Raw genomic sequence first — 21,509 nt, forward strand, 5'->3', positions numbered from 1 at the left:
TATAGACAAAAATACCTCTTCCTTTCTAAAGATGTTTGATGAGGAAAAAAGTTCTATGACCAAAACCAAAGGTGGATAAAACAGTTTGTCTAGATGAATCTGCCCTGGCTACTGGGAAGAGCAAGAGCCAGAATACTGACCAGTCTGCTCATCCCTCCAGAGACTCAGAGGTTGACTTTGGTGTTCTCACCGAGGAAGTAAAGCTTGCTCTTAGTTTCTGTTTCATTTTGTTAGAATGTGCTAGAAGAATTTTAAAAATTCATGTGAAACAACCGTCAGGGTTTAAGTTTGCGTAAATCTAAGTGTTTTTCTGATAACATTGCAAATAGCTTTGAGATAACTGAGAGGGTGTACTTAATGGTGTAGTTGAAACGCTCTTACAGTAATGTTAACTTACAGTTAACTGTTACTTAAAGAGGAAGTTCTGTTTTGCAGCTGTGGTGTGCTTAGGCCTCGCCTAGTGCTGGCGTTAGTAAGATGGCTTAGTGGTATTTGCAAAGTGTGTTCTAAGGCAAAGAGAAAATCTGCCTTGGTTGAGAATTGATCCGAGTTGTGTGCAAGACTTGAGTAGAGCTTTTTGTATGCCTACAGTATGTGGTGCTTCAGATACTTGTGATACATCTTTTAATGAGGATTTGCATAAAAAGAGGCTGGGGAAATATTAAGGGTCCGCGGATGCTTAGCTGCTTAAGTGCATGTGATTTATAATTTCCTTGAACATCTGTATAGAAAAATTGTGTTACCTTTGTTCTTAAAGTCAAGTTCCTTTTAAATACCTGCAGCCATTTAATTCAGGAAATAAACTACCCTGGCTTCCTCTCTGCCAGTTTTTGTAAGCTGCCTGTTGTGGTAGCAGTTTCTATGTGCTCTGAGCAGTGACTGAGTTGTAGAAGACAAAATATTAATTTAACAAAATATCATAGTGTGAATATTCTCTTCTGCAGCTGTAGCAAGTTATTGCATATAATCAGAAAATTGAAAGGCCTATCTGCAGATTAATCTGTGACAGTACCATTAGGGGCACCATCAAGGATTGTTATGATTTGTACAAATTGAGAGATGAGACCGAAAAGTGGGGGGAGGAAGCAAGGCACAAACCCCAAGATTCTGCGTTCAAGCATTTGCACGTGGGAATAGGCTCAACTGATGAGCCTGAATGTTGGAGAATCAGTTCATACGCACATAGTGATTTTAAGAAACCCACTTCAAGCTTGTGTGCTTTGTGTCTCATTCCAGGGGTTGTATTCATTTGATTGAGAGGTGACTGAATAAAATTAAAGGAGTAATAGTTTTGATTAGGCGTCAACAGAATTCCAGTCCTCCCAGTGCAGTATGCTAAGGCAAAACCTGCAGTATGAATGACAAATTCTGCAGCAGTTTTTCAATGTAGTGGCAAATACACATCTCAATTTAATACCTACAGAATATGGCCAAATAACTGCAGTTTGAAATATGTAATTTAAATGCTTTTATTAAATTATTTCAATACCATACATACACCTATTAGATTTAATATAAGTGTTACCCATTTTGCTACAGTTTTGTGGCAGCATAGCTTTGTTTTTATCCATCAGAACTTTGTTTCTGGAAACAGCCATAAAATAAGGCTGTTCTTAACTTTAGAGTAAGTGAAATTGTATGTAATACATCTCAAGCTTGGGATATAAAGTGAGACCCACTCATTTGTGTGCATACATGGCTTTGTGTCCATTGAGTACAGCAAGGCCTATATTATTATGGTTTACCATTTAAAAAAACAATTTTGAAACTAGCATAGCAAGGTAAAAGTGCCAAATTAAAACAGAGATTAGATCAGTAATTTGGATTCTCCACAGGTATGTTTTAACTATTTTTTAACGTTTCCTCATTTTATGTTGGCATTTCTCATTTCCATGTTTAATTACAAGTGTACACAAAGTAAATCACAGATATGGGCAAGACTACTAATTTAGTACTCGGACTTAAGTATTACAGGATAGATTGATCTTTTTTCCACTTTAGAATTTCCAGTTCTAATAAAATGACTTAACTAGTCATTTTGGATTAAGTGTTAAGGTCTTTGATTACTGTAATATATTTAAATCAAGCAGTTCATAATTGCAACCAAATCTGAAACACAGACAAACCATGAGTTGGTGAAAATCATGGATTAACCAGCTGGAATTAGAATTCCTTGGAAGTCTGTCAAGCTTTTGAGAGCTGTGAAATTTTCTGCTGGTGGAAAAGGACCTTCCCTCCCATTTAAGCTTTTCCAGCTACTTCATTTTAATGGCTAGTTTGTTCAAAATCTAGAAACTAGAAGTTCAAAAAGTTGGGAAACTGATTTTATTTATTCCTAAAATGTATGTATGATTATGAGGTAAGAATATAATAGGTTAAAGATCATGACCATTATGATAAATAGAAGGTATCGGTTCAGTTTATTATAAATGTGTGTTTGCAGCACAGAACATACTTTGATCATGTGTACTGCTTAAAATCTTCTCGGGCGACCGTACCCAAAGTAAAACTCTTTTCTAATTGGATTTATGTTTTTAAATTCATCTTTAGTTAGTCTACAGTAGCTGTATTGAGTAGAAGGTAGTAAACTGCATTTTATGACATGATAGAGGTATATGGAAAGAACCAGATCTTGGGAAATGGATGCTAAGGTATATAAACATAAACAGTATAAATTGCCTAAGCAAGTAGGTTGAGGTAGTGTATTCTTCAGTTTAGCAAAAACTAGTGAAATAACTGGTAGAATGAAATGAGAATCCTTTAGGAAAAACAAACATAGGATGCGAACAAAATCAGAGAGGTTTTTTTCTTGCAGATTGAAAAGAATAAATAAAATCCTTTTGCATTTCATGGATTTTTAAATTAAAAATTGTCATGTATGTTTGAGGTTTGTTTTGTGTTTGGAAAATTGAACACTTCTCCAGTCCACAAATAAACCAGAGAAAACTATTGTTCATTTGCTGTCAATTTGCATTGGAATCAGTGACCTTCCAAATCTATTCTGTCTTAAATGTTACACTTATTCTTTGAAAAGTAATGTTAACTATATTATAGTGTTTGTAGACTTCTTGCCTTGCAGACTGACGAGAAACTTTATTATTTCTCAGAAAATGTATTATTTGCTTTAGTTAAATACAGAATTGTGAAAATATTGTATTTCTTTTTCCCAGGCTGTTCGCTGCTATGAATCGCTAATTTTGAAAGCTGAAGGAAAGGTCGAGTCTGATTTCTTTTGTCAGTTAGGTCACTTCAACCTCTTATTGGAAGATTATCCAAAAGGTAAGTGTTTGGTTTTTTTTTTTATTACTTCTGTTAAATGTCATTGGGGGGTTGTCATTTGATGTAAGTGACAGAATAGAACAAAAAAATATATGGATAACCCGCTGTTTTCTCAGTTTGTGCTGAATTTCAAAGCCCATAACAGAATAAGACTGATAATGTCTTCACAAAGGCAAGTTGTTCTTTTTTTTTAAATTGAAAAAAACAAAAAAAACCCCAACGGTTTGGGTATGAACATGAAGTTTCTTCACTTCACAGCAGTACCACTGTGCCTACTTAATTTCTGTGGTTCATTATGACATGACTGTACAAGCAGTTGAACCCGTGCCTCTGAAGGTTTCCTATGGGGGGTGGGAGACACAGGGGCAGGGGACCAGACCCTGTTTTACTGCCCTCATGTATGGCCACAATCTCAACAGGTAAGGCTGGGCTGAAAGCGTTAATCCAAAAGCAGAAATCTGCACTTAGAGTGTGTTTCAAGTTCTGTTTTAAATACCAAGTGGAAGAATGAGTGTAGGGGTTTGCGGGGTGGTGGCGGCTATTTTTAGGTCTCTGCTTCATCAGATTTTGAAATTTATGGTTTTTGCCATCATTGCAGCCAGTGAACATAGAACTTTATGTACACTTGTGCTTTGTTGCTTGTGGATCAGTAGAGGGCTTTCTGCTTAGTGGTGTGGATTCCCAAAGATACTTGGATGCTCTGGTGCGTTGCTGACTGAGACACATAGGGCTAGATCTTCAGCTTCATGCCCTGCTGGGTGTCAGGCCCAGTGTCTGATAGCTGCCTCCCTCCCAGTGACTGTGGGAGGTATGGAGGATTAGAAGTTTTTTTGGATCTTACTCTATCTAGCTAATTAGAACAGATCAGAATATACTATTTTTTTATTGTTACTTTTTAGTTTTAATAGGAATGCAGTTCTGTTTGACTTTGTATAAGGAAACAAGCAACACCTCCAGGCCAAAAATGTTTACTCCCATCCCAACCCTTTTTCTAAACACACAAAAATACTGGTTTACAATTACTTCAGGATATAGAAATAGGGAAATGACTTGTAACTGATAGTAGTTCAAAAGCACTGCTTAGTGATTCAGGCTAGTTGGGGACTGTTTCATAACAGTGTGCGTATATGTCCACTTGTTCACCATCTGACACAAAACAGTGTGAGTTAAAGTTCCTGGAAACCTACCTCACCTTCATGTTTTAGGTGACCAATGTTTAGATTTGATGTAAATGCAAACTCTTCCCTAGTAACCTAAATTCCATATGTAAATTCAGAAGGCTTTGATGACAAGGCATCTTCCTCAACTGGTCCATACAACTGGTCTAATATAATCACTGGTATTTCCAATTCCAGAGACATGGGAAGACCTGAAGGGAACATGGCAATATGCTGACTATAGAATTTGCTGAATAATAGTCTGATTCTGGTTTTTTTTATTTTTTATTTTATTTCATTTTATTGTATGAAAATTCACAGCCACCTCCTCTGCAAACAGCTGGCACTGCTGCTTCTGATTAGCCTAATACAACTTGGTATGATGTGAGTGCAGTATTGGATATACTTTTCTTAGTAAATACAGAGCAGGAGTGTGGGCTGAACTGTATTTACTTTGCTGTTGAGTTGGTAACAGTTAAGAGTGACAGGACTAGGTGTTGCTATGGATCAGAGGAGTGGTTTATTGATGGAGTCTGCTTTTTACTATGTATATAGTTTTAAGAACAAATGTAAAAATGTAAATGATGGTTAAAAGTAGCAGTTCTTCAGAACTGTAACCAAGCATAGGCAGAGCTTTGTGGGAAGAAACGTATAGGCCTTAAAAACCTGAATTAAAATTCTTAGTATTTTCTTAGATGCTTTTTTAAAGTCTCATCTCAATCATGAAGTAAGTCTCAAGAAGTGGAAAAATCTTCTAGTAATGAAGTATTAAAAAAAAAAGGTGTATCTGTATTTTCAGAGAAATAGGGTAGTAGTGAAAATAATACTGGAGGAATTTTAATTGATAGGAAAAGGGAAGTTACAGGGGTTTTTTATTAGGTGAGGGACACATGTTCATTTTCACAACAGTTGTTGAACTCCAGTGCCAAAGACCATGAAAGTATTATCCACAATGCAAAAAGTTATAAGAGTTCTATAATTAATTTATAACTGTTACTTGAAACAAGTAGAATGCTGGTATGTTTAGATAATAAATTTAAAATAAAAATAAACTTTATGCCATTCGATAAATTCTATGGCTTTAATTATCATACATTCTAATTGCAAATAGTTAAAATTTAAATCCTTGGGAACTGAAAAGTAAAGGGAGTTCGGAAATGTTTTAATCTCACTAATGTATATTTTATTCAATTTTTAAGTGCTGAAGTTCCGGAATTGTAAAATGCTGAAGCAGGATGATCTTCAGAACTATAAATCTGTCGAGTCTGAAGTTAGTCTTGAACAAAGTTGTGGAGAAATTGATGGATACAATTAATAAAATATCACAAGATGGTAGCATTACTAATGCTGAACAACAGTGTTTTTTTTTCCTTGGAAGCCTATTATTTATTAAATTAAACATCTTTAATAAAGACACATCTTTACACATTATATACAGATGTATACACATGTATTAAAGGCAAATGTGATAGTTTTCTTTGTTTAAAAGCATTTGCAATATAATTTTTGTGAAGTAGAACAGAATTGTTAGTTGACTGCTGATGTTGAACCAGTGACCAAGATGAAGCAATGCTTGGCTGATACAGTTCTGTTGGTTTCATATCTATAATTTCCTCTGGTTTGATCAGTCTCATTTTTTCACAAATGTCTTGACAAACGTGGACCATTCAGTTGGGTGTATTTGTTGTGTGTTAGTATTTTCATGTAGGTAATACCTTCTTGTAAGTGTAGTAAAAAAGACTTTTAAATAAGAATTAGGCCTCATACCGCAGAAAAAGAGGGATTTTGAGAGAGATTCATGGCAGGTGGCTGCATGTTGTTATGGGAACTAACCAGGCAAAAACTTCCCTTGCTGGATGTAAGCAGGGAATATCGGTTTAGGGGCAGGCTGCCTTTGAATGTGGAGTAAGTTGATGACTGATGTCTTGCTGAAGTCTAAGTACATCTAGCATAGATATTTATATTTTTAAATGAAACCTAATTTTTCTTGAAATGCATTAAGTTTTCTGTCGCTTGTAGCCACTGAAATCCAGATTTAATATGCTTTTTTTCATGAAAAAGAAGTACCTGTCTCCAACAGAAGTTGTGAGTTTATATCACAAATTACTGGATTCTTTCTCCTCTGCATTATATCTGAAGTTACACTACAGTATCACAGTGTTTTTTCCTAGCCTTTAAAATATCTGAAGCTGGTCTGCAGCTTGTAGTTTTCCCCAAATGCGGTCTGTTTGGATTGCTGGTGTTAGCTGCAGCTGTGAAATTGAGTTGTCTTGTTAATTACACTCTGCTACTCTTAGGAGAAGGTCCTAGGCAAAGTCTCAATCTTTTCGCAGATTTTTGAATACTGTGAGCTACTGACTTGTATTCAGATGATTATAGCCAAGGCAGATTGGTTCAGCTTCGCCAGCGTGTTCGAGGTGGTTTCTGTGCCCAGCTTTCAACGCCTTGATCGTTACTGCTCAGAATTTGGCTTCCGGATTTCCCCAAAATGAGAATGTTCTCTCCTCCCCATGAAAAACTATTCTGTTTCTGTTTCCTCAGTAGCATTTTCTTAACTCTAATCAGATGTCTTCCTCCTTTTTTTTTTTTTCTTTTTTTTTTTTTTAACGGAGGCAGCTATTCCCCAGCTGTTTGATTGTTTCAGAGGTTTCCAAACTGGTTGTTCCCTGGGCGTGTCTTTGGTGGCACCCCCCACCCCACCCCACCTCCCTCTGCTTGTTGCTGCTCTCTGCTTTGTGCTGGCACAGCTGAACGTGCAGCTGTGTGGGGAACTGATCCAACTGAAAAATAACCTAGCAGAAAAAAAAAGTGACGCAATTGCCCCAGAATGTGAAACCTCAGCCTCTGGTCTTGCCAGAGGAGGAGGTTGATGAGTTGTCGTGGAGGCTTTTGGATGCTGGCAACATTGTGAATCCAGCTAGGACTCCATGGCATATACCTGTGAACTTTGTTTGCTGCTGCGTTCCTTGGAAGAGCTGGGATTCTACCAAAATTACTGTAGGGCTAGTATTGGAGGAAACTGATGCTACATCAGCAGATGGAGGTCTTTTCAGTAATATTTTTTTCCATGACTCTGGTTTCCATAAGGAGTACAGAGTGTAGACAGTGATCTTCAAGTTTTGGGTTCTAGTTGAATGCTTTTTAATGAACTCATGGACTCTGACACCATCTGTGTTTTTCTTAGGGATCCTTATATCTATTTTGTAGAAGGGTCCTATATATTGGCTGTTCCAGCCTGTAATTTGGAGGACAGCTAACAGTTGCACAAGTGGAGACGTGCTTTTATCATTTGCCTCCTTGAATTGCTGTTCTCTAAGCAAAATTCCTGGACATAGAAGTAGATAATACAATTAATGAATGATTTTGGAAAAACAGGCAATTATTCACATCACAGTTACTAAAGCATAATAAATACTGCACTAAAGTAGTTCTTACTGCTGTACTGAAGTGGTGATTGCATTTTTGTATGTGCTATGGCAGAACAGTTTTAATAATACTTATTTTGTTTGTAGATACTGGCTGCATTGTTAAAATCACTAATATAAAAAGATTGTAAGTAATTTATAAGGTAGGGTCAATTAGTCCAAAGGCATTTTTTAGCAATTGTTAAAATTTAAAACAAAACTGAAAAAAGATACACAATGATTATTGAGGTGCTCATTTATTAAGTTATAACCTAAACTCAAAATTTAAATACTTCTTGATTTTTCTTGTGTAAAGTTGTTTGGCTGTGAGAACAACTCCCAAATTCAACAATGTATTTGTGTTCTTTTGTACTTAACTATTCCAGCTATGGACAGAATTTCTCTGTAGTGGTTAATGTCTTAGTCTTTTAGGACTTTGAAGGAAAGTATTTTCATTAGGAAGCATTTAATTGCACTGTGTTCTGAGGTACAGACTTGAAGGAGTCATCTTATAAAATCTAAGACTTCCCAGCATAGATAGGATTGTGCTGGTTGCTGCTGGTCTGTCTTTTACTGATGAGACATGAAGAACCAGAATGGGTTTTAAGTAGCATAGCTGTCTGAATGAGTTGAGAAAGAGATGACTGTGTTTCAAATGAGTGTGATTTTTAGGTTTAAGATTTTTGTCTTGTTGTTTGCAATTGTTAATAACTGGCAGAAGTTACTAAGCAGAAGGGTTGCTTCTATTTAGAGCTGTTTATTTCATCTTCAAGATGCTGTTGTTAAATTTGGGGTGGTTTACTTTCAGGTTGTTCAAACCATTATGTGAAATTCCTATAGAAAGAAATAAGAATGTTACCTTAAGCTTAGAACATTAAAATGTTTTTTTTTTTATAAATGAGGGGGGGTAGCAGTAGAAGATTATTATTATAGAATATACTTGGACTGTGTTTTTTTGCCTGCCTGTCTGAAAATTTTCATTTTGGACAGAGTTCTAAAAAAACATTTAATTGTTAAAAGTCATTTTGTGGAATATGTTTTTTGAAGGATTTTTGAGCTTCATGTGTTTCCATTTTGTTCCTTCACTGATATTCTCAATTTTCTAAGACCTTTCATAAAGTTCATTATCTAAAGGGTTTAAGTAGCAGTGATCTCCTCCTTAAGCTCGTGAATGTCTTCAGCATTTAATATTTTTTAGTCTCCTGTGCAACTCATAGTTGGACATGATCATGGGACAGTGGCCTTCTCACCACTTTGCTACTGCATTATATTTCCAGATGAGGGTGTGTAGTTTTTAATAAAATTACTTGGAGGACTTTTGGTGATTTTTCTTTCTTAAGTATAGGATTGTGTTGCCTTTGTGTGCCTGCCTTCATTCTGTGTTAAAAGGAAGACACGCTTTAGGCTTCTTTGGTTGTCTCTTTGGTACTTTTAGCACAAATCTCTGGAGGAAGTGGAGAACAACCTCTTTCCTGAGGCCTTTGGGCAAAAGACCTAAGCTGCATTTTGCTGCTCGAGCTTCCACAACGGTTTTTTTTTGTTCATTATAGGATCATAGAATCCTTTAGGTTGGAAAAGATCTGTAAGATCATTGATTCCAACTGTTAACCTAAGCTTTAGTCCACCACTAAACCATGTCCCTGGGCACCATATTTACATGTCTTTTAAGTACCTCCAGGGATGGTGACTCAACTACTTCCCTGGGCTGCGTGTTCCAATGCTTGATAACCCTTTTGGTGTAGAAATTTTTCTTTATATCCATCTAAACTTTTCCTTGTGCAACTAGAGGCCATTTCCTCTTGTCCTATTGTTTGCTGCTTGGGAGAAGAGATTGGCACCCACCTCATGACAGCGTTCTTTCAGGGAGTTTTAGAGAGAAAGTATCTCCTGAGTCTCCATTTTTTCCAAGCTAACAACCTCAACTGCTCCTCCTAAGAGTTGTGCTCTAGACCCCTCACCAGTTTTGTTGCTCTTTGGAGACACTCCAGCACCTCAATGTCTTTCTTGTACTGAACACAGTATTCGAGGTGCAGCCCCCCCAGTGCTGAGAACAGGGGGATGACTGCTTCCCTAATCCTGCTGGCCACACTATCTCTGATACAACCCAGGATGCTGTTGGCCGCCTTAGCCACCTGGGCACACTGCTGGCTCATTTTCTGTCAGCCGTTGACCAACACCCCCAGGTCCTTCTCTGTTGGACCAGCCACCCTTCCCTAAGCCTGCAGTGTTCATGGGGTTGTTGTGACCCAAGTGCAGGACCTGGCACTTGTCTTTGTTGAACCTCATCCCATTGGCCTCGGCTTATGTATCCAGCCTGTCCAGATCCCTCTGTAGAGTCTTCTTACCCTCAGGCAGGTCAACGTTCCTGCCCAACTTGGGTGTCGCATTGGAGACACTCCAGCACCTCAATGTCTTTCTTGTAAAGCTTTAGTCCACCACTAAACCATGTCCCTGGGCACCATATTTACATGTCTTTTAAGTACCTCCAGGGATGGTGACTCAACTACTTCCCTGGGCTGCGTGTTCCAATGCTTGATAACCCTTTTGGTGTAGAAATTTTTCTTTATATCCATCTAAACTTTTCCTTGTGCAACTAGAGGCCATTTCCTCTTGTCCTATTGTTTGCTGCTTGGGAGAAGAGATTGGCACCCACCTCATGACAGCGTTCTTTCAGGGAGTTTTAGAGAGAAAGTATCTCCTGAGTCTCCATTTTTTCCAAGCTAACAACCTCAACTGCTCCTCCTAAGAGTTGTGCTCTAGACCCCTCACCAGTTTTGTTGCTCTTTGGAGACACTCCAGCACCTCAATGTCTTTCTTGTACTGAACACAGTATTCGAGGTGCAGCCCCCCCAGTGCTGAGAACAGGGGGATGACTGCTTCCCTAATCCTGCTGGCCACACTATCTCTGATACAACCCAGGATGCTGTTGGCCGCCTTAGCCACCTGGGCACACTGCTGGCTCATTTTCTGTCAGCCGTTGACCAACACCCCCAGGTCCTTCTCTGTTGGACCAGCCACCCTTCCCTAAGCCTGCAGTGTTCATGGGGTTGTTGTGACCCAAGTGCAGGACCTGGCACTTGTCTTTGTTGAACCTCATCCCATTGGCCTCGGCTTATGTATCCAGCCTGTCCAGATCCCTCTGTAGAGTCTTCTTACCCTCAGGCAGGTCAACGTTCCTGCCCAACTTGGGTGTCGCATGCAAACTTACCCGAGTGTGCATTTGATTCCCTCATCCAGATCTTAGATAAAGATATTAAACAGAACCAGCACCAATACTGAGCCCTGGTGAGCACCACTTTTGACCAGCTGCCAACTGGATGTGACTCCATTCACCACAACGCTCTAGGCCCAGCCCTCCAGCCAGTTTTTTACCATGTGAAGGGTCAATTCCATTGACTCAACCTCGGAATTTCTGTACCTTTTGATGCCTTTAATTTTATGGCCCAGCAGTGTTCATCTTCCTAGGTTAAAATACTATTGTGGATAAAATGTGAACTGTGTAATATGCTGTTTCCATAACCTGTGCACATCTCCTAGGTGTTTAATGAAGATTTATTTTTCCTGGAAGCATTGTCAGGTTTAAAGCAACATATGTGCCCTTCCTTTGCTTCCCTTATGCAGTTCTTCAGCTAATTTTCTATCTTACTATTCATTTTCACATTAGAAAAGCACTAAGAAATGTTAGTGCTTGTTTGAAAATTTCTATTTAAGAAAACAAGTATTGATTTACACAGAAGATTATGGAGCTTTGAGTTGTTTTAAAGTTCTGTTTTCAGGGGTATGTCATCAAATTAATGCTTCATCTTAACTTTTTAAAGTTTAGCAAGCCAAAAATCTGTTAGTCACATTTAGCCTTGCAAAGTGCCACTAGATGGTGTCAGTATCTAGTTCACTTTCTCCTTACTCAAGCACTAAAATACTCAAACTGTTCCATATTTGCATCACTTTCAAAGGCCTCTTAAATTTTTAGGTGTCATAAAGTAGGTTTATTAAAGCAGATCATAAAAGCCATCCTTCTGTGACTGTGTGATTTCTGATTTGATGTGTTTAAAATGACAGGTAGGTGGATCTCAGTCTAGATGTTTTGCTCCCTATTTTCACCTTACTTATTTGTTTAGCTTATGGAATATGGATATGAAAAGAGATTGTCTCTCATATTACTGAAACAATTATTTATTTCATAAAATTTTACCGTTTTCTTATGAAATTAAATAGATTTTTAAAAAACCACCAAACATCCTGAAAACATATACATGGCAATTATGCAAAATTTATTTTGTATTCTCTGGGTGAAATCAAGGAATCTTAAACAGAGGCAAATAAGAAACCAGTATCACCTCTTTCCTGATTCTGAGATGTCCCTTGACCCTAGTTGTGGTAAGAGAAGCCATCAAACTCTTAGGGGGCAAAGGGCAAATAATAAAGGCTGTCAGTGTTAAAGTAACTGTAGATATTGCAAGGTGGCTAGTTCTGGTAGTTCTATGAACTCATCAAGGGTCAGCTCTGCTCTGGGTGGCAGAGGCTTAAAGACAAATTCCAAAGTGAGCCTGAACTGAGGAGGTTTCTTACTATCCAGCAGTTTTAATTCTTTGGATAGAAAGGTGGTGATTTTCTTTTCAGAGCTTTTTGAGGTAAACATTCTTTTGTTCTCATCAAGCAATGTAGCTGATGGTGATCGATCTGAAAAGCTACATATACCTTTGGGGCATACACCACCACGACTCCCCCAGTCCAGCCCCCGCTCTTCCCTCCTCCCATTCAGAGAAGGCTGGTAAATGCTTTGTCTGCCACTCAGAAGGTTGTAAGGTCTGATCATAAGGATTACCTGTTAGGTAAATAATGTAGATTGCCAGGTTTTGGAGAGAGATGTTACTAGAATGAGTGTAAACTGATACAATAAGTAATGAAATACTGGGCAGAAGGATGGAGATAGGTAGCTATGAGCACCATTTTTAGGAATTCCTGAGTCACTTGTCCAATATTGTTTTAGATGTGTGAATGTGGTCTCTCAACTTTGTGCTTTTAAGAGAGTTTTCTGTGGTTGTTTAGATCATTTTATGAATATAGTTGAGGGTGAAGCAAGAAACATTGTCCTACTGTTGACACTCAGTCCTGTTCTGATTCCAGATGTGCATTTTCTAGATACTCAGGGTGGTTTGCATGCTGAAAAAAGAATTTTCTATATATGTGGCTTCCAAAAATTGTATATGTTTAAGAATTTCAGTGGCAAACTTCTAGATTGGAAAAGCTCAGTACCAAGCTCCTAATTAGAAAATTGTCTGCAGAATTCTGCTGTGCCTGAGTGATTTCAAAGCACTCATTTCGTTTCACTATGTTTAAAAAAGGAACATCTTAACATAAATGGGGTAATTCCGTTGCATCTGTAAAAATGGGAGTAGACCCTATGCTGAAAGGGATAGTTCATAGAATTTCTTTTCTGACAAAAGTTTTCTCGCTTTGGAATGACCAGTCTTGGATGAAAAGTAAAGGTGCAAATGACATTGCAGCATTTAGTGTTGTGGGGTTTTTTTGATGGTGGTTTTTTATTTATTTTTTTTTATTATTTGTTTTGTTTAATACTGCTAATGTGATGCATGACCCAAGTGACTTTCTTTTCACTTTTTAATAAACCAGAGAATATAATACTATAATTTGAATCATAGCACTGATAAAGTATAGCTATGTTCCAAATAGGGACTTGTGCAAAATTACTGTTGCTTAGCAGATTCACTTGCTCTTTTTTAGTTCTTAATCTAGAATAAAGTTTGTAATTTGAGGGGTTTGCACTCATTTCCTATAGCTATAAACTTAATTGAAGGGAGAAGTTGATTGTAGTTCCATACTCTTTTTAGATGAGATACTCTTATTTCTGCACCATAGAATTCAGGCTCAATGTTTGCTCTCTTGAATCCCTTTTTTCTGTTTTTCTGCCTGTTACTTCAATCCTTTTTAGCAGAGCTTGAGTCCCTGTGGAGCTTATGTTTAATCTAGAAGTAAAGGGGACTGAAATAAACTTTCACAGGTAACTAACTAACTGGAAGTTGAGTACTTGTTATTGATGCACAATTTCAATATTTAACAGTTTCTAGTTGTCTAACTTTAACGAGGAGGAAAGAGACATTTAGCTCCTGTGCAAGGGGTGCCTCCATGATTTGTTGTCGTGCATTTTCAGTACAACACTGAGCATCTCAGCATTTCATCTTCAAGATGTTAAGTAGAAGCAGAATACTGTTCCCCCTAGAAGGAAAGGCTGGATCCCTAGACAAGGTTGCTGAACCCAAAAAGATGCTTAAGAAGAGGACTGTAGTGTCGTCTTTGTTCCTCTGGAAGAGTCAGGTGGCCTTCCTTAGATTGAAGGTCTTCTCTTCTAATCATGTAAACATGAAATATGCTTCAGCGGTCCATGCTTTCTATGTGCTTGTTTTTAATCGGAGCATGAGCCTGGCACATTAAAGCAGTCATTTCAACTACTACTAAGGGAAGTTGCTAAATTTTATTGAAGAATGAAAGAGTTAGAAAATAAAACGATTTGCGGACACTAGCACTCTAAAGAAAACTGGTAGAATATCATGGATCAAAGACTCTGTTTTTCAATATAAGAACTTTTCCCTGTGTTAAATGGAGGTGCTAGAACTTCTCTGGGCAAATATTAGTGGATCCTAGCTTCCAGTGCCGCCTCCTCCCCTGACCAGGCGCTTTATCAGGTCTGAATGGGTGAATACCCTCAGATGTCTTCTCTCCCTTTTTTCAGTGCTGCTCATCTCTGTTCGGTCGATGTGTTTGGCTGGGGAGCAGGGCTGTGCATGCTGTGACTCGCTAGAGTTCCCAGCAAGAAGATAGGTTTGAGCTCTATACCTTTTTGCTGTACTTGCACAAGGATTGTTTTTGGTCACTAGCAGTAAGGCTTTCCCCTCCCCTCTGTTTTTGTTTTGTTTTGTTTCTTTTGTTTGGTTGGTTGGTTCCTTCTCCCTCCCCCCCCTTGTCTTTCCTTTGTAGGTCTTCTGTTGCTTCTCTATTTTTGTATTTTTTTAAAAAAACTGTTGACGTTTTATAAGCTTAATAGTACCTTAACTGCTATAGGGAAACATATTTCAGCTCTCTTGTTTAATGGATATGCTCATGTGGGTACTCCTATATTTTTTGACAGGTACACTGAAAAAGTTTTCCCTTTTATTTTTCCAGTACATATCCTTAGCATTGTATTTAATGTTCTCATTTATCCATATGCCCTGTGTAATTGACTGCAATAGTTAACTTCAAAAAAAAAAAAAAAAAAAAAAAAAAAAAAAAATACTTCTTGATTTTTCTTGTGTAAAGTTGTTTGGCTGTGAGAACAACTCCCAAATTCAACAATGTATTTGTGTTCTTTTGTACTTAACTATTCCAGCTATGGACAGAATTTCTCTGTAGTGGTTAATGTCTTAGTCTTTTAGGACTTTGAAGGAAAGTATTTTCATTAGGAAGCATTTAATTGCACTGTGTTCTGAGGTACAGACTTGAAGGAGTCATCTTATAAAATCTAAGACTTCCCAGCATAGATAGGATTGTGCTGGTTGCTGCTGGTCTGTCTTTTACTGATGAGACATGAAGAACCAGAATGGGTTTTAAGTAGCATAGCTGTCTGAATGAGTTGAGAAAGAGATGACTGTGTTTCAAATGAGTGTGATTTTTAGGTTTAAGATTTTTGTCTTGTTGTTTGCAATTGTTAATAACTGGCAGAAGTTACTAAGCAGAAGGGTTGCTTCTATTTAGAGCTGTTTATTTCATCTTCAAGATGCTGTTGTTAAATTTGGGGTGGTTTACTTTCAGGTTGTTCAAACCATTATGTGAAATTCCTATAGAAAGAAATAAGAATGTTACCTTAAGCTTAGAACATTAAAATGTTTTTTTTTTTATAAATGAGGGGGGGTAGCAGTAGAAGATTATTATTATAGAATATACTTGGACTGTGTTTTTTTGCCTGCCTGTCTGAAAATTTTCATTTTGGACAGAGTTCTAAAAAAACATTTAATTGTTAAAAGTCATTTTGTGGAATATGTTTTTTGAAGGATTTTTGAGCTTCATGTGTTTCCATTTTGTTCCTTCACTGATATTCTCAATTTTCTAAGACCTTTCATAAAGTTCATTATCTAAAGGGTTTAAGTAGCAGTGATCTCCTCCTTAAGCTCGTGAATGTCTTCAGCATTTAATATTTTTTAGTCTCCTGTGCAACTCATAGTTGGACATGATCATGGGACAGTGGCCTTCTCACCACTTTGCTACTGCATTATATTTCCAGATGAGGGTGTGTAGTTTTTAATAAAATTACTTGGAGGACTTTTGGTGATTTTTCCTTCTTAAGTATAGGATTGTGTTGCCTTTGTGTGCCTGCCTTCATTCTGTGTTAAAAGGAAGACACGCTTTAGGCTTCTTTGGTTGTCTCTTTGGTACTTTTAGCACAAATCTCTGGAGGAAGTGGAGAACAACCTCTTTCCTGAGGCCTTTGGGCAAAAGACCTAAGCTGCATTTTGCTGCTCGAGCTTCCACAATGGTTTTTTTTTGTTCATTATAGGATCATAGAATCCTTTAGGTTGGAAAAGATCTGTAAGATCATTGATTCCAACTGTTAACCTAAGCTTTAGTCCACCACTAAACCATGTCCCTGGGCACCATATTTACATGTCTTTTAAGTACCTCCAGGGATGGTGACTCAACTACTTCCCTGGGCTGCGTGTTCCAATGCTTGATAACCCTTTTGGTGTAGAAATTTTTCTTTATATCCATCTAAACTTTTCCTTGTGCAACTAGAGGCCATTTCCTCTTGTCCTATTGTTTGCTGCTTGGGAGAAGAGATTGGCACCCACCTCATGACAGCGTTCTTTCAGGGAGTTTTAGAGAGAAAGTATCTCCTGAGTCTCCATTTTTTCCAAGCTAACAACCTCAACTGCTCCTCCTAAGAGTTGTGCTCTAGACCCCTCACCAGTTTTGTTGCTCTTTGGAGACACTCCAGCACCTCAATGTCTTTCTTGTACTGAACACAGTATTCGAGGTGCAGCCCCCCCAGTGCTGAGAACAGGGGGATGACTGCTTCCCTAATCCTGCTGGCCACACTATCTCTGATACAACCCAGGATGCTGTTGGCCGCCTTAGCCACCTGGGCACACTGCTGGCTCATTTTCTGTCAGCCGTTGACCAACACCCCCAGGTCCTTCTCTGTTGGACCAGCCACCCTTCCCTAAGCCTGCAGTGTTCATGGGGTTGTTGTGACCCAAGTGCAGGACCTGGCACTTGTCTTTGTTGAACCTCATCCCATTGGCCTCGGCTTATGTATCCAGCCTGTCCAGATCCCTCTGTAGAGTCTTCTTACCCTCAGGCAGGTCAACGTTCCTGCCCAACTTGGGTGTCGCATGCAAACTTACCCGAGTGTGCATTTGATTCCCTCATCCAGATCTTAGATAAAGATATTAAACAGAACCAGCACCAATACTGAGCCCTGGTGAGCACCACTTTTGACCAGCTGCCAACTGGATGTGACTCCATTCACCACAACGCTCTAGGCCCAGCCCTCCAGCCAGTTTTTTACCATGTGAAGGGTCAATTCCATTGACTCAACCTCGGAATTTCTGTACCTTTTGATGCCTTTAATTTTATGGCCCAGCAGTGTTCATCTTCCTAGGTTAAAATACTATTGTGGATAAAATGTGAACTGTGTAATATGCTGTTTCCATAACCTGTGCACATCTCCTAGGTGTTTAATGAAGATTTATTTTTCCTGGAAGCATTGTCAGGTTTAAAGCAACATATGTGCCCTTCCTTTGCTTCCCTTATGCAGTTCTTCAGCTAATTTTCTATCTTACTATTCATTTTCACATTAGAAAAGCACTAAGAAATGTTAGTGCTTGTTTGAAAATTTCTATTTAAGAAAACAAGTATTGATTTACACAGAAGATTATGGAGCTTTGAGTTGTTTTAAAGTTCTGTTTTCAGGGGTATGTCATCAAATTAATGCTTCATCTTAACTTTTTAAAGTTTAGCAAGCCAAAAATCTGTTAGTCACATTTAGCCTTGCAAAGTGCCACTAGATGGTGTCAGTATCTAGTTCACTTTCTCCTTACTCAAGCACTAAAATACTCAAACTGTTCCATATTTGCATCACTTTCAAAGGCCTCTTAAATTTTTAGGTGTCATAAAGTAGGTTTATTAAAGCAGATCATAAAAGCCATCCTTCTGTGACTGTGTGATTTCTGATTTGATGTGTTTAAAATGACAGGTAGGTGGATCTCAGTCTAGATGTTTTGCTCCCTATTTTCACCTTACTTATTTGTTTAGCTTATGGAATGTGGATATGAAAAGAGATTGTCTCTCATATTACTGAAACAATTATTTATTTCATAAAATTTTACCGTTTTCTTATGAAATTAAATAGATTTTTAAAAAACCACCAAACATCCTGAAAACATATACATGGCAATTATGCAAAATTTATTTTGTATTCTCTGGGTGAAATCAAGGAATCTTAAACAGAGGCAAATAAGAAACCAGTATCACCTCTTTCCTGATTCTGAGATGTCCCTTGACCCTAGTTGTGGTAAGAGAAGCCATCAAACTCTTAGGGGGCAAAGGGCAAATAATAAAGGCTGTCAGTGTTAAAGTAACTGTAGATATTGCAAGGTGGCTAGTTCTGGTAGTTCTATGAACTCATCAAGGGTCAGCTCTGCTCTGGGTGGCAGAGGCTTAAAGACAAATTCCAAAGTGAGCCTGAACTGAGGAGGTTTCTTACTATCCAGCAGTTTTAATTCTTTGGATAGAAAGGTGGTGATTTTCTTTTCAGAGCTTTTTGAGGTAAACATTCTTTTGTTCTCATCAAGCAATGTAGCTGATGGTGATCGATCTGAAAAGCTACATATACCTTTGGGGCATACACCACCACGACTCCCCCAGTCCAGCCCCCGCTCTTCCCTCCTCCCATTCAGAGAAGGCTGGTAAATGCTTTGTCTGCCACTCAGAAGGTTGTAAGGTCTGATCATAAGGATTACCTGTTAGGTAAATAATGTAGATTGCCAGGTTTTGGAGAGAGATGTTACTAGAATGAGTGTAAACTGATACAATAAGTAATGAAATACTGGGCAGAAGGATGGAGATAGGTAGCTATGAGCACCATTTTTAGGAATTCCTGAGTCACTTGTCCAATATTGTTTTAGATGTGTGAATGTGGTCTCTCAACTTTGTGCTTTTAAGAGAGTTTTCTGTGGTTGTTTAGATCATTTTATGAATATAGTTGAGGGTGAAGCAAGAAACATTGTCCTACTGTTGACACTCAGTCCTGTTCTGATTCCAGATGTGCATTTTCTAGATACTCAGGGTGGTTTGCATGCTGAAAAAAGAATTTTCTATATATGTGGCTTCCAAAAATTGTATATGTTTAAGAATTTCAGTGGCAAACTTCTAGATTGGAAAAGCTCAGTACCAAGCTCCTAATTAGAAAATTGTCTGCAGAATTCTGCTGTGCCTGAGTGATTTCAAAGCACTCATTTCGTTTCACTATGTTTAAAAAAGGAACATCTTAACATAAATGGGGTAATTCCGTTGCATCTGTAAAAATGGGAGTAGACCCTATGCTGAAAGGGATAGTTCATAGAATTTCTTTTCTGACAAAAGTTTTCTCGCTTTGGAATGACCAGTCTTGGATGAAAAGTAAAGGTGCAAATGATATTGCAGCATTTAGTGTTGTGGGGTTTTTTTGATGGTGGTTTTTTATTTATTTTTTATTATTATTTGTTTTGTTTAATACTGCTAATGTGATGCATGACCCAAGTGACTTTCTTTTCACTTTTTAATAAACCAGAGAATATAATACTATAATTTGAATCATAGCACTGATAAAGTATAGCTATGTTCCAAATAGGGACTTGTGCAAAATTACTGTTGCTTAGCAGATTCACTTGCTCTTTTTTAGTTCTTAATCTAGAATAAAGTTTGTAATTTGAGGGGTTTGCACTCATTTCCTATAGCTATAAACTTAATTGAAGGGAGAAGTTGATTGTAGTTCCATACTCTTTTTAGATGAGATACTCTTATTTCTGCACCATAGAATTCAGGCTCAATGTTTGCTCTCTTGAATCCCTTTTTTCTGTTTTTCTGCCTGTTACTTCAATCCTTTTTAGCAGAGCTTGAGTCCCTGTGGAGCTTATGTTTAATCTAGAAGTAAAGGGGACTGAAATAAACTTTCACAGGTAACTAACTAACTGGAAGTTGAGTACTTGTTATTGATGCACAATTTCAATATTTAACAGTTTCTAGTTGTCTAACTTTAACGAGGAGGAAAGAGACATTTAGCTCCTGTGCAAGGGGTGCCTCCATGATTTGTTGTCGTGCATTTTCAGTACAACACTGAGCATCTCAGCATTTCATCTTCAAGATGTTAAGTAGAAGCAGAATACTGTTCCCCCTAGAAGGAAAGGCTGGATCCCTAGACAAGGTTGCTGAACCCAAAAAGATGCTTAAGAAGAGGACTGTAGTGTCGTCTTTGTTCCTCTGGAAGAGTCAGGTGGCCTTCCTTAGATTGAAGGTCTTCTCTTCTAATCATGTAAACATGAAATATGCTTCAGCGGTCCATGCTTTCTATGTGCTTGTTTTTAATCGGAGCATGAGCCTGGCACATTAAAGCAGTCATTTCAACTACTACTAAGGGAAGTTGCTAAATTTTATTGAAGAATGAAAGAGTTAGAAAATAAAACGATTTGCGGACACTAGCACTCTAAAGAAAACTGGTAGAATATCATGGATCAAAGACTCTGTTTTTCAATATAAGAACTTTTCCCTGTGTTAAATGGAGGTGCTAGAACTTCTCTGGGCAAATATTAGTGGATCCTAGCTTCCAGTGCCGCCTCCTCCCCTGACCAGGCGCTTTATCAGGTCTGAATGGGTGAATACCCTCAGATGTCTTCTCTCCCTTTTTTCAGTGCTGCTCATCTCTGTTCGGTCGATGTGTTTGGCTGGGGAGCAGGGCTGTGCATGCTGTGACTCGCTAGAGTTCCCAGCAAGAAGATAGGTTTGAGCTCTATACCTTTTTGCTGTACTTGCACAAGGATTGTTTTTGGTCACTAGCAGTAAGGCTTTCCCCTCCCCTCTGTTTTTGTTTTGTTTTGTTTCTTTTGTTTGGTTGGTTGGTTCCTTCTCCCTCCCCCCCCTTGTCTTTCCTTTGTAGGTCTTCTGTTGCTTCTCTATTTTTGTATTTTTTTAAAAAAACTGTTGACGTTTTATAAGCTTAATAGTACCTTAACTGCTATAGGGAAACATATTTCAGCTCTCTTGTTTAATGGATATGCTCATGTGGGTACTCCTATATTTTTTGACAGGTACACTGAAAAAGTTTTCCCTTTTATTTTTCCAGTACATATCCTTAGCATTGTATTTAATGTTCTCATTTATCCATATGCCCTGTGTAATTGACTGCAATAGTTAACTTCAAAAAAAAAAAAAAAAAAAAAAAAAAAAAAAAAGGAAGACTTTGCTTCACACCAAAACATGGCAAATGGTGTCACAGCCTGAAAGAGCATCTCTGGTTCTGGAATTTAAAAGGGTCTTTGTCCTGAGCAGCTGAGGGAGTTGGGACTGTTTAGTTTGAGGAAGAGGAGGCTGAGGGGAGACCTCATCACTCTCTACAACTTCGTGAAAGGACACTGTAGAG

General features: G+C 38.1%; 1 protein-coding gene across 19 annotated transcripts in view; it reads left to right on the forward strand.

Moving 5' to 3' along the window:
- Positions 1–3,170: 3,170 nt before the first annotated feature.
- KDM6A (lysine (K)-specific demethylase 6A) overlaps positions 3,171–21,509 on the forward strand; it is a 131,258-nt gene continuing 112,919 nt past the window's right edge. For all 19 annotated transcript variants that reach the window (XR_001411479.1, XR_001411481.1, XR_001411483.1 and 16 more), the window contains exon 1: positions 3,171–3,279. The gene's annotated coding sequence lies outside the window, so the exon portion shown is untranslated. The remainder of the gene's footprint in view (positions 3,280–21,509) is intronic.

The sequence above is a fragment of the Calidris pugnax genome, unplaced genomic scaffold, assembly GCF_001431845.1.
Source record: "Calidris pugnax isolate Ruff unplaced genomic scaffold, ASM143184v1 scaffold25, whole genome shotgun sequence".
NCBI classification, from domain to species: Eukaryota; Metazoa; Chordata; class Aves; order Charadriiformes; family Scolopacidae; genus Calidris; species Calidris pugnax.